This window comes from Molothrus ater, chromosome 7, assembly GCF_012460135.2.
Source record: "Molothrus ater isolate BHLD 08-10-18 breed brown headed cowbird chromosome 7, BPBGC_Mater_1.1, whole genome shotgun sequence".
NCBI lineage: Eukaryota > Metazoa > Chordata > Aves > Passeriformes > Icteridae > Molothrus > Molothrus ater.
The window spans coordinates 9,565,590-9,578,695 of NC_050484.2; the positions used below are offsets into that span (position 1 = coordinate 9,565,590).

General features: G+C 41.8%; 1 long non-coding RNA gene across 1 annotated transcript; it reads left to right on the forward strand.

Annotated features, from left to right (window-relative positions):
• Positions 1-3,979: 3,979 nt before the first annotated feature.
• On the forward strand, positions 3,980-12,191 carry LOC118688972 (uncharacterized). Its single transcript, XR_004980539.2, has 3 exons — positions 3,980-4,157; positions 5,039-5,110; positions 12,078-12,191. It is a non-coding gene; the product is annotated as an uncharacterized LOC118688972 (long non-coding RNA).
• The last annotated feature ends 915 nt before the right edge of the window (positions 12,192-13,106 follow it).

Below are 13,106 nucleotides of genomic sequence, written 5' to 3' on the forward strand. Positions count from 1 at the left end.
GAAATTTCCTGTTGGACTAAGTATGTCACTGGTTTTTTTTTTGGTTTTGCTTGGGATGGAGGAGGCAGGCTCTGAACAAGCAGAATAAGGAGGAAAACCTATATCAAGCACCTGATAAATGTCTCTTGTTTGCACAAATTTCTTGAAAGAGGCCAACTTGCAAGCAGGGAGGAGGTAAATTATTTATGGCCCTGTTTCTGCAGATGCAAAACAGATGAATTCTTGTATAAAGGGTGAATGTGGATTATGGGACAGCAGACAGATAGAAAAACCAGTCCATGGGACATCTAGACTCTGCCAGATAGAGATTCCAATCCATCCAATTTTGACTTCAAAATGTTCTTACCCTAGTCTGGGTCTGTCAGACCTAGTGCAGAATCTGAAGTTTCAGCAGGATGTACAGCACCATTGAGCAGCACTTGTTCACTGAGGAAGATTGGCACTTGAATGTGGTGACAGCTCTTTATAAATTGCAGTGGTGGGTGGCAGAGCACTCCATAGGAAAATTAAGAGTTTTTATTTTTAGGAAGGTGGAATAGCAGTGTGCTAAGAGACAAATCACGAAGCAAACAGAAGTGGGCTGGAAGAATACAGGAGATAAACAAGCCTTGCAGGACAAGTGGATAAAATTAGAAAACTAGAACAGCATTTCTGACTCAGGTGTGAATCCAGAAGTGTGTGCTTCTAACTGGTTTTTATCTATCCAGAACAACTAAGAAAGACTACATAGATTTGCTAAAGGAAAGAAAAATCAAACTTCTGTCACTGGAAACTCTTTAAATCTCAGTATGTTTGGGTTTCTGATGCTTTCTGGCAGGCAGAGCATGACTGGGACTTATGGCTGCCAACTCCACATCAGCCTTAACAGATTTCCTCATTAGAGTCTGAGAAATGGCCAGGCATGGGGAGGTGAGGGGGGAGGCTAAGTCTCAGGGCACCAAGGCAGCTTTGTGTAGGAAACCCCACTCCAAAGAAGCAGCTTTCTGTAGGAAAAACCTGCCTCCACAACAAGGTTTTGTGCCTAGGTGCAGCCAGCCATGTCCCAGTGTGGTTATTTTCCTGTCTCCTCATCTTTCCATTTTGCAAAGTACAATGATGCCAAAACAATGTACAGGTGAGTCAGAAATAAAGAACAGAAAAGGGACCAAAATACCTCCCAGACCGTGAGATATGTCAATTTATCATAAGCATGGCACCAGGCAGACCTGCCTTTCACCCCAGCAGAGGGGCTGTCCTACCTTTCTCTCTGCTACAGCTCTCTTGTGTCACCTTGGCTTGTCAGGAGCACTCAGCCCCCTGGGAGGTGTCCCATGTGTGTGCTCAGGGTAGGAGCTGCAGTCCTCAGTCTTGTGTAAAGATTACTGTAATTGTGGTGTCTTTGGGCTCTAAGAGGATCATTAGCACCCCAGCGATCCTAAATGTTTATTGTTCTCATTCCCATTGATTTCCCAAGCCCAAGTTGCCCTGGAACTGGAGCATAGTGGGTCTCTGAGGAGCTGGATACACAGTTTTTCCTTCTGTCACCAGGCAAGAGGAAATGCTTGGTCAATGAGAGCTGCTGGAGGAAAGGTGGCTACGATGCTTCCTTGCTTTGTGGAAGTGTTCCTTTTTAATTCTGTCAAAACAGCTTGAATGAGAATGGTGGAAATTTTTCCTGCTTTTCTCACAAATACAAAATATCCTCTGCACCGCTGATTCCTCATACTTCTGTAACTTTCTCATTACTTCTTAGCAGAGTTCTTGCCAGATGTGTAAATCACAAGTGTCTCAGACAGCTTTTAAGTGCTCTGGGACTTTCTGCATTTTTCATGCTTTTTTCTTATCCTCTTTCTTTCACTCTACATTTCTAAATGCAGCTCACTGATATGTGCCCATCAATGGCCTTTGTCTTTTACAGAAAGCAGTATGATTACATGGGAATCATAAAAATGAAATAATGGTTTTATAAATTTTCAGAGACGGGGAAAAACACAAGAAACACATGAAAGTTAGCAGCTTGGGAATGAGTGAAGCAGGAATTTCCAGTCTGAGTTCTTTTGGCTTTGGGGAAAGGTCATTTGGAAAGGATTCCTTAATAGAAAAAGCAGTTAAACAGAGATATATGTGTTTTCCAGTTCAGGAATTTCTATGAGATTTTACTCAAAAATCTTGATGCCATCTGCTCTCCTCTCCACCCTTACGTTTTCTGATCTTCTCCCCGTGGAAAACTGCTGGACTTCATTTGCCACATGAAGAGGAATCTTTGCCTTCCCTAACAAATTAACAACAGTTTGTGAAAAGACTAATTTTTGGCTTTTGTTAGACAATATTAAACCTCAATGGAAAGTGTTGGCCAGCCAAACTCCTTATTTCCTTGGATTCATACTGGTCTTGACTACAAAGCCAGGAAGATGTCTTCAGAAGATGTCATCTTGCCTAACATGTTAGGGAAAATGGATATTTAGATAAACTTTCCCAGCTTAGCATGGGTAAGACAGCAAAGAATGGTATCAGAAAAGACAGCTGACTTTGCTAAATTGTTTCAGAGCAGGTTTTACATTCTAAGTACAGCAAGTGAACATATGGAATGGTTAGAGGTTAGGAAATAAAACCTTGTGTAATAATACTACAATTTATTACCTGAAATGGTTTGTATGAATTTGATTTAGGGGTATTTACTAGTTTAAAACCTCCTGAAAATGGGAAATACCCTTGAAATCAGTGTTTTAATTTTCTGTGCTTTCTTCTAAATGTTTTTTTATTTAACAAACTGCATTTGTAACAACATTAGTGAGTTTAACTTGTAAGCCCATATACTTACTTTAGTCAGACAAATAAACTAACCTCCAACCAGAAATAGCCTATTATGTCTGAGAGGATTTTCTCCTGTTAATTGAAAATGAACTGGAACTAAGCTAAATTGCTTGAATGTTTAATCTTTCCTTGCTACACTAGGGTTACTAGCAGGTGCAAGCACAGACACATTTCTAAACAGAAATAACAAGCTATTTAGTGTTTCAGCTCTGGCAAGTGCTGAGAAGGGCAGTGACCTGTAATACCAGTAAGAGTATGAGCCTTTCCAAGTCTCAGGCATTTCAGCTAAAAGAAAGCTTCTCAAAGCTTACACTTGTTTGTAGCCCAGGGAAATGTTAAAGAAACGTCTTGCAGGAAAACTGATTTCCTTCCTCATTAACGTACAGAGAATTTAATCTTCGGGAAATTGAACTAGCTTGCAAGCATGAAAATATAGAGGTTGCTTTAAGGATCAAGCAGCAGGATAGACTGGATCCCCTGTCCTGAGGGAAAATTGCAGTAGCTGCAGCTCCCTGTACTCTAGGCATGTGCTCCCTGTATGGTCAGGGATATGCAGCATGTTCAGGCTGGTCCTGCAGATAATTTATGTGGGGGCAATTGCCCTGCATCCCTAGGGAACCTCTCAGCCCAGAGAAGGCAGGAGAGGTGTTTCAGAGGAGGAAAGGTGTGTCTGGCAGTGGATGGTGATTAGGCCCTGCTCTCAGGAGCTGTGTCCTGCAGAAGCTGCTGGCCAGTGAGGAGGAGAGCTGGGGAGGAGCAGATATCTCCATCTCAGTGAGGAAGGACATACATGTCCACTGGACATATTTACTAAAATCAACACTGCACGTACACAGAGATGAGACAGCAGCTTTTTAAACATTCTCTGAAAAACACCCCAAACACGCCTCCTAGTCTCCTCATTATTTTCACTGACAGGCAGTTCCTCCTGTCTTGCAGCACTTCTCAGCCCCTTTTTAACATTCCCTTTTCTATCCTTTACGTACAGGCTGCTGTTTTGCTCCACTGCCACAATTAAAATCACCTAGACAGAGGCTGTACAAAGGTGCTCTTTGCTCTCTTGTTCCTCAAAGCATGGACATCAAGAACTGGATCCCAGCCCACTGACATCAATTGGAGCCCTTCCATTCACCTCCAGAAGTCTGTGCCAGGTCAAGGAGGAACACAGATGAGAGACAGCAATTTGGCTGTCACATTTTCCTTTCATCAAGAGCTTTACACAGAAAAGCTCTTTTTAACGTAACTTCTGCTGCTGAGTTGGAGATTTTTGTCCCTGTGAAGTGAATTTCCACTAATAACTACAGAGGTATTCAGGATGGGTCTGAGAATGGAGCAAAGAACTAGAGTTACATGGGACATCTGAGGTAATGGATGTTTTTATTACTTTTTTCCTTCATTTGACAGTTGAACTGGAGGGAGACAAGTAAAACCAGTTTGGAGAAGAGCAAGTGGAAAATGAAGGCAGTATTAACAGTGTGATTCAGCTCCAAGCAGAGTCCCTGCACCCTGGCACAGAGCGATGGGGCTGGAGTGGGGGCAGAGGGCTGAGCGATGGCATTCAGGTGGCAGCTAAAGCACCAGTGCCACTGTGGAGACAGAGGGAAATGAGCATCATTTTAGTGGCCTGGATGGGACAGGAGAGAGGATCCAGCTTTCAGTCCCCAGTCTAGATGGGATGTGTAGAAATGGCTGCACTCATCACAACTGCCTCATTCCCAGCCGCCCTGGGGCGTCAAGAAGGAAGAGATCATCCTGGCAGAAAGAGAACATAGTAGAGCTGGAGACGTGGGGTTAGGGTGTAGGTATGGTCTTCTGTAGGCACACACAGTGTGTGGTGGTTGGGAGTGGGGCTGTGGCCCAGCCTCATCCCCAGTGGGCACAGCTGTGAGCAGCACTGGCAGCAATGAGCCAGGGAGTGCCCAGGGGCACTGACCAACCACCACAGGGAACAGAGGGCACACAGGTGCAGGGCATCAACAGGAGGGGATAAAAGGTTGGGCTAAAGAACAAGCAGGGCAGATGCTTGCAGCCTTCTGAAGTGAGATGGTGTTACTGTGTGTGGGTTGAAGCTTTCTGAAACTGTATGGTGATACTCTGTGTATCATGGCCATCTCAACTGTGAGTCTTCTCAAGTAGCTATAGAGTTTTCACTTAGAAGATATTATATTTTAAAAAACATGAATTTCTCTTTAAATATCAAAAAATATTTCAAATTAGTAGTTTTGTACTTTCTTCATTGGAACAGGAGCCAAAACATGGTTCTAAGGGCGTGACTGGAGCTATCAGCTTTCTAAGGAGGAAATGTACTGAGTGACAGGTAAGATAAAAAATAATGGTTTGTCTCCTTCCTTTAACCGGATGTCAGCATGGCAAGGATTGGAAATTCAGGTGAAAGGCTCACATTAACTAAACTTTCTGCCTTCATCTAGTAGCACCTCCAGATATATTAACATTTGGAGTGTCATCCAGAAGTCAAATTTATTTTAACAAGGCCATGTCCCTGGGATATTTGGGATCATGGTCAGCCTGTAAGGCATTTTCAGAGAGGTGTGTGAGTGATGGCCAGAGAGCCATCTGCTCCCTAGGGTGATCTCCAGAGTCAGTGGAATGGAGAAAGAAGGCCATGCCCACTTCCCACACACCAGCCTGACTGAAAGCTAGTGATGAAAATGGAGGTCTCCTTTTTGATGGATGTACAGTCAGGATACCAATCACAAAATATACGTAGGTTTTTTTACTGAGTATGCCTGACAACCAAGCCATGGATATTTAACTCCTTCAGGTTATTGTCTCAGTGGAGGTAAGAGCTAATTTACGCCTCTGAGGCATCCACTGATTCTATCAAAGTTCAGAAAATTTCTTTGAAAAATTCTAGAGTCTAAGAGAAAAACAAAAAGAAATATAAAGTTAATTTAGACATAAATTAATAAACTGTACTTAGCCCTTTTTAGCTTAACTTGCAAAAATTATACCTTGCTGTAGGTCTACTGTAAGTTGCATGTTCTGCCTGTCAAAAATCCTTGGAAACTGATTGCCTAAATGTTGGATGTTGAGTCCTGCTGCCCCCTGGACAGCAGGAAGTGGTATCAGCCCAGAGGCTGTGGAATAGGGCACAGGTTGGGTCTGCAGCAACAGGTTTTTCTATACTCTATTGCCCCAAAATCCCATGAAATTCTGGATGTGTCCATGTGGCTTTTCAAGTACACAGAAGCTAATGGAAAGATATTGTTATGTGTCACTGGCATATTTTATGATAATCTTTTTGCTAGGATTTTTCTCCTGAGAAGCTGAGAGGCCTCAGAAATTAAATACAAACAATTATCTGATTGCTTGGAATGTGGTTTAGAGGTTGCTTACCAACAGGTGTGTCTTGTATTGGTTCCATATAGTTTGTTTCTACTTGATGACCAATCATGGTCCAGCTGTGTCAAGGCTATGAGCAGTCATGAGTTTTTATTATTCATTCCTTTCCAGCTTTCTGATGTTTCCTTTCTCTTTCTTTAGTATAGTTCTAATATATCATTTTCTTTTAATATAATATATATAATAAAATAATAAAATCAGCCTTCTGAAACATAGAGTCAAGATTCTCATCTCTTCCCTCATCCTGGAGACCCTCAAACACCACCACAATTATGTTCTCCCTCTCTCATTTTCCATACCAATAATGGCTGCTTCTCAGTCAAGTTATTTTTGGAAGAGCACCATTTTGGTTTTTACCCTTAGACTGAAAACAGTAGCAGTGCTTGATGACACCTCAAATTCTAAAGCTCATCTTTTTTTTCTGGAGGCTAGCATGGTGTTAAATCCAGTATTTGCAAGTGCTTTTTTTTTGTTGTAATGTCTGAGGGTTTTAGCTCATAGTCTCAACTCATAATTGCATCAGCTCCCACTGCTGATAGGCTGAAGATAACGAATCCTCAGTTTGGCGTACAGGTTGTCACTAAACAAAATATCTGTTTAGCAAACCATCAGAATTTGTGGATGAGAGGAAGCAGATGTATCATTAAGCACTAAATGGGAATATCATTTACAGTGGATGTCATGTTTCATTTTGATAAACTGCAAAAAACCCCACATGGAAGATGCAGCCCTGTGTATCTGCTGCTGAAAGCAGTGTTTTGAAAGGTAATGTTATGATGCTCTGCTGGCAGAGCTAAGATTTATTAGGGAATATGATATATGGCCCAAGCATTACCATAAAAGATAATGAAATGTGATCTGATATATGAGCTGGTATCCCATATAAAACACTCAGAGAAAAGAATCTTCACTTTGTAGAAAAGGCACACATGGAGAGCAGGGACTTGACTGGGACTATCCAATTGTCATCAGCTATTTGTGGATTTTGGGATGCTGTAGCCCAATCTCCCTTCATAAACACTGACTATCCTTGTATCTGATGAACATTGTTACTGTCATTTTTCATAGGCTGTAATGATCAAATGCACATTAATGTAAATAAGAAGAGACAGTGAAGCATCAAATACACATTAATGTAAATAAGAAGAGACAGTGAAACATTCTTGAAGTGGTTCTGTCGTTGGGGAAAAAAATCCTTCTATTTACCTCTCATTGTCTTGTCACTGTCTCTTGAGTGACAGTTTACTGTTTTTAATGCATGCATCTCTTTCACCTTTTCCTCATTTTGAACATTTTCTCTCCTTTCTCTCCTTCCAATCTAATCTCATTTCTAATGCTAGTCTGCATAAGAGGCTCATCTTTTAAATCACAAGTTAGTTGAAAGGAAATACTTGGAAAAGACATGCTTCTTGGGGCTGTTCTAATTCCTCTTTCTGCAGTCAGTTTTGTTAAGACTGTTTGGTTCAGATTTGAACAAAATATTTCTCAACAACTATATTTTTCTTTCTCTTTCTGGAATCCTTGTCTAGGTATTATAACCTATTATGCCCTTTTTTGGGTATTTACACTGTTCCCCTTATTATCCATCTGAAATATATAATATGTATGAAGCAAGTGCAAATCATACTACATTACCATCATAATGAGTAGTAAAGCTCCTTCTGCAGTGGCTGATGATCTGCTGCTGGAAAGGCACAGAAAGACACCACTGAAGTGTGATACAGGGATGGGTTATGGTTTGCCAGTGTAATTTTGTGTGAATCATCTGTCCCATTCGTTACTCCACTGAAATGGGGTGGATACAGGCAAGAGCAGAGGCTCTTCTGAAACATTAGACTCGTTATTAAGACCCAAGCAAATATTTATGATTTGCCATTGTAACTCTGGAAAAAACAAGGATTTATATGAGAATACCAAGTACCAGCAAGTTGTTACTTTAGGGAAGAGGCCATACTCTCCATCTGCTGTAATAGAGCAGTGCAGTGTCAGAAAGCAAAGTGCCAGGCATGGAAGTAGGACACTGACTCTTCTCATATTATGCAAAGGGGACTCCAGGAGGAAAACAAGAGCATTGAAATGAAGTAGTTTTGCCCACCAGAGCTGGATTTTTTTTGTGGAAAACTATTAGGAGAGTGAGGGGAAGTGGCAACTGTACATATAGCCATGTAGTATGGCAGGTTTCCAGATGGGTCACATCTTCCCAACAGGGAATCAGCCTTGAGGAGAAAAGGCACTGGTCAGTGAAACAACTGTACCATCACCAACTTCCTGGGGTAGTGAGTGTCACCTAAAGCTGTTGGGATTCACCAACCTGCCTGTGGAGCTGAGAGAGAGGGACTTGCTGTGCTGGTGCTGCTACCACACAGCAGAGGCTGAGCAGAGGAGAGGGTGCTGGCTCATTGCTGCCCTGAACTGCTCCTGCAAGCCAGCCACAGCCCCTGACTGGCAACTCCTCTGTATGAAAACAGAAAATGCTGATTTCTTTCAGTGCCTAATGGCCCTAACTGGTAAAAACTGCTGCCACAGTGACACAGAAGACAGTGGTGATTGTTAAGGGTGTTTCATGCATGCAGAATGAGAGAGGTGGCTCACTTTTACTCATTATGTCAAAAACTGCTCGGTCAGTCTGTGAGCCAACCTCCTTTGTGCTCTCAATCCCCTCTGAAGCTCACAGCACAATTAATGATAAATGAACAGCTATGGAATTGATTTCATTAAAGCAATCAGAGATCAATAGCAATACAGTGCAAGTGTTAAACAGTTAACTGCACGTGACTAATTGTGCTCAAAAGATGGACTGGTTTTGTTCTGCTGACATTTATAAATGGCTAAGCCTTCATTTTCATAGTTTATGATGTCAGATGAATCCCTTGGGAAAGTATTTTCCTTCTGAATGATGTCTATAATTCTGTGCTGAGTGCAATTTACCAACAATTGTAGTGCTTTAAAGCATACCGTAGGCTCGCTTATTTCTGTATCTAGCAACTTGACATTTAAGATAATTTGTTAACTGTAGGAAAAATATATAAACAAGGTAATTTTCTTGTAAACAGTTGCCATGTACGTCAAGCAGTATAATTGGTAACCTCTGTCGAAAGCAGGAACAATGAGAGAGACCTGTGACTGTGGGTGTACAAAATGAAAAGCACTACCTTAGGCTGCCTCTGCACTGGGTCTGCTCAGCTGGAAAAGTAAAACAAGCTACAAAGCCTGCTGCTGGAAAAGGTGGTTTTTAGAGAGAAAAAAATCCCACATTTTTCCTGAGGCTTGTTTATATTCTTTCTGTCAGGATGTGGCTGAAGCTAGTGACCCTGTTGGGCACGTATCCCTGTCAGGTGGTGATGGCAGCAGTGCTCGGGGTCTGCAGTGCAGCTCTTTGGGACTCAGACCTCTGCTTCCATGGGAAATATGGGTGTAAAACAGCCATTTCTGAATATCAAAATGAATCACTGTGCACTACAGCTGGTCAGTGCCAGAGCCCTGCCAGTTTCACAGCAATGGAAGCCAGCAGAGCTTGGGTTTTCTTCCCAGGATATCCATATGGAGGACCCTTAGTTAAGTTCTCATCAGCTCAGTCTGCTTTTTATGTGCTTTTGTGCTGTTGTAGTAGAAAGGCACCCCCCCCCCCCCCCCCTTGTTTCTGGTGACCAAATGTACAAGGCTACAACCCTGTGCATCTCAGTGGAGCTGTTCTCACAAGCATGCTGAGACCTGTACTGCACTGGACCCCAGCTCACAAAAGCTTTGGTCAATAAAGAGAAAATATGCAATCACTAAAAGCAACACATTCAAAGAATTTGCTCAGAGATGTATATTGATAGGATTCTTCCTTAGTAAGAGTTTGGAAGATAAATCATAGTTTAAAAGAATTGCTGGATGCTTCATAAGCACATATTCATTAACTCACTGCAATCATTAGTGCTCTGTGGGCTCTGGTTCCTGAGTAAGCTGCTGAGAGAGGAGAAAGAGGATTTATTCCTGGAGGCACATTGTTCTGAGCACATCCTTCATCTGGCCAGTGAAAAGATTCATTTTCCTCTCCTATTCACTTTGCTTTCTTGCAGGAATGCCTTTTGTAGCACACCTCTCTGTGCAGACCCAGGCCTCTCCTGGCTGCCAAAAGCCTTCCCCATCCACGTGCCCTCCCTTATTACAGCAGCTCCCCTTTGTGGATGCTATTGTCCTCTTTTCTTCTGTTTCTCTGGACTCAAAATCAAATGCTCTGTTTCTCCCAATTCATAGTGGTGGAAATATGGCTTTCACAGAAAAGATCTGTATCTCTGGTTCCTCCAGTTATCTGCTTCTGTGCCACAGTCATCATTCTGAGTTTATATTATGAATCCTGCCTCTATTCAGATTGTGCTTACAGTATATTTAGAGGTGCGTGAAACATTTGCAAGCACCTGATCTTTATTTTAAAAGAAAATAAAATTTTATTCCCTCCTCAAACACGGTCTTTTAGGGGAATAAGGTTTTATGTACTCCCTGTGCATAGTAACAGTGTTGCTAGGGGGCTGTATTTCTGCAGGATCTCCTTCAGCTGAGGGCTCATCTTAACATTTGTCAATGTGTTCAGTGAGAAAAAAGCAGAGCATTGGAACAAAAACCAAACTTCCCTCCCACCCCCATTATTCACATCACTTCAAACTTTCTATAGATTCAAGGTTAATGGTAACAAGGCCTTTGCTCTCCTCTCACTTAGACATGGTGCACACCAGCTTTGTGGTGAAGTAAATTAAATCAGACCATTATTTTGTCTTAAAAATGCATGCAAATGATGTTTTTGTCTTCATGATCAAGCTTAATTACCAAGTGAAAATTTTTGTTTAGTACAGAGAGTGGTAATGAAATAGTTGGTTTTGAATGATAAAAGTTGGAGGTGTTTGGATTTATTTTCCTTCAGAGCTGAGGTTTTGTAGAAATGGGGAGGGCTTTCCCCACAAGTGACCAAGATACACCATGGGAGACCCCATCTAACCAATCACCAATCCACAGGCTTGAATAGGCGCGCACCTTCAAATGCCCAAGGATCCGTGTAAAAACAAACTTCTGCATTTTCAACACACTCAGTCCCTACATCAGGGAGAAACAAGTGATTGCACCGGTAGCTTTACTTACAAAGTTAATAAGATTTAGTTTCTTTTTAAATCTCCTGAGAAATATGATGGCTACTCTTTTAAACCATGGAGCTCTGGTGTTGAGGCATGTAAAATGAGCATGGGAATCGGACACTGGCCAGGGCCAGCTATTTGCAGCAAAGAAAGGGAAGGATGGGAAACCTGCATCCTCACTTTGGTCCTTGAAGGCCATGTGATGTTCCTGTAGCAGGGGCTTTACCTGTTTAAGCTGAAAAATATCTGTGTTGTTTTCAGCAAAATCCTGACTGCATCTCAATAGAGATACAATCTAGTTCAACCAAGGTAATTTTCAAAATACAGTCACAACATAGGATTTACTCTTTAATTGGTTTAGTAGAAGATAAGATGCTGTTGTTCATGGCTGTTTTGTTTTTCTTTAAAAATCCATTAACTTCTATGCAGGTCTTTAAATATTTATAAGATTTAAATAATCTTTTAAAGCATCCTCAGAGAAGACATTGACTCTTTTAGTTAAATAGTTTTTATTTTTCTGGTAGGGGAATTGTTTAAGTACTCAGCCAACTAATTCCCCAATTTAATCACAATATTTTTATACTCAAATGTCTGTTTTGTGTAAGCAAAGAGAAATACAAGAGAAAAAGTTATATTTATGTGTAAACTGACTAATTCCATGGAGGGGATATTATGCAGTGATTCTGGAGCTGCCTGTAAATTGAAGATGCTTTTAAATAAACACCTCAGGAACTCATACCCCTCTAAATATTTATCTTGTAAGGAAAGTTTTGCCACAAAATATTTCTCCTCTTTTCATTTCTCCCTTAGAGCCATCTGAAGTGTTCAGGCTGTTTGCAATATGGATGCTGGAGAATAAGCAAAATCACCCATGAAAGGAGCCATGAAGTTTGTGGTGAAAGCCAGAATTAGAGCCAATTCCAGAGATGAGCAATATTCCCACCTTGGTTCACAGCTCACGTGCTGCAAGCATGGCCTACAAAAGCAGAGGTATGCATTGCCAATAATTCACATTTTGTGGACACTACCTTAGGCCTGACTTCTTGCAGTTTCAGGAGACACTTCTCCTACAGAATATATTTTCTTTCCAAAGGTCCCTTGCACAGCCAAAATCTGGAAGGGGAATGGGGGGATGTCCAGCTGTCTGTCTGCCTCAGATTCCTTTATTCCTGGGCCTGCTTAGCACGGGCTAAGTGTGTGTGAACAGAGGCTCGTGGGCTGTGTTTTTCCTTTAGTTGGCTCCTGGTTGGCTTTATTTGGTTTGTTCTTTTGCAAAATGGTTTTGGTTTCTTTGCTTGTTTGGGCTAACAGCAGAAGTGCTAGGTCTCTGTAGAGTGAAATTAAATGCCAGGTTTAGGATGTGTCTTCAGAGCAATTAATCATTCTTTAGAGATATGGCAAAGGCAGTCTCCAGGACTGTGCGAGCTCAACACAGCTTCCCTGCACGTTAGGCTTGTGTGGAGCCCCTCAGCTGAAACCAGCATTTCTTGGGCATGTCTTGCTGCCAAGCAAATCTCCCTTTTGCAGTTGAGCCTTGTTTTCCCTGCCCACTGTATTGCCCCTGGCAGCCACAGCAATCAGGCACCAGCAGAAATCTCCTCACTGCAGGGAAAATAATTAACGAGAACAAGCAGAACCATCCATGCACATGGCTGCACCCTAAGAAGATGCTCACAAAGGTGATTCACAATAATGTTCTTAAAACAAAACAGGCACTCTAACAGTAGCCAAAACCAGTGTAAGCACAGGATACTTTCCAGCATTAGCCTAACCCTGTGGTGATAGCGATAAACGATGCTCCATGTTTTTAATCAAGAGACAATATTCTTGCTGGCTGAC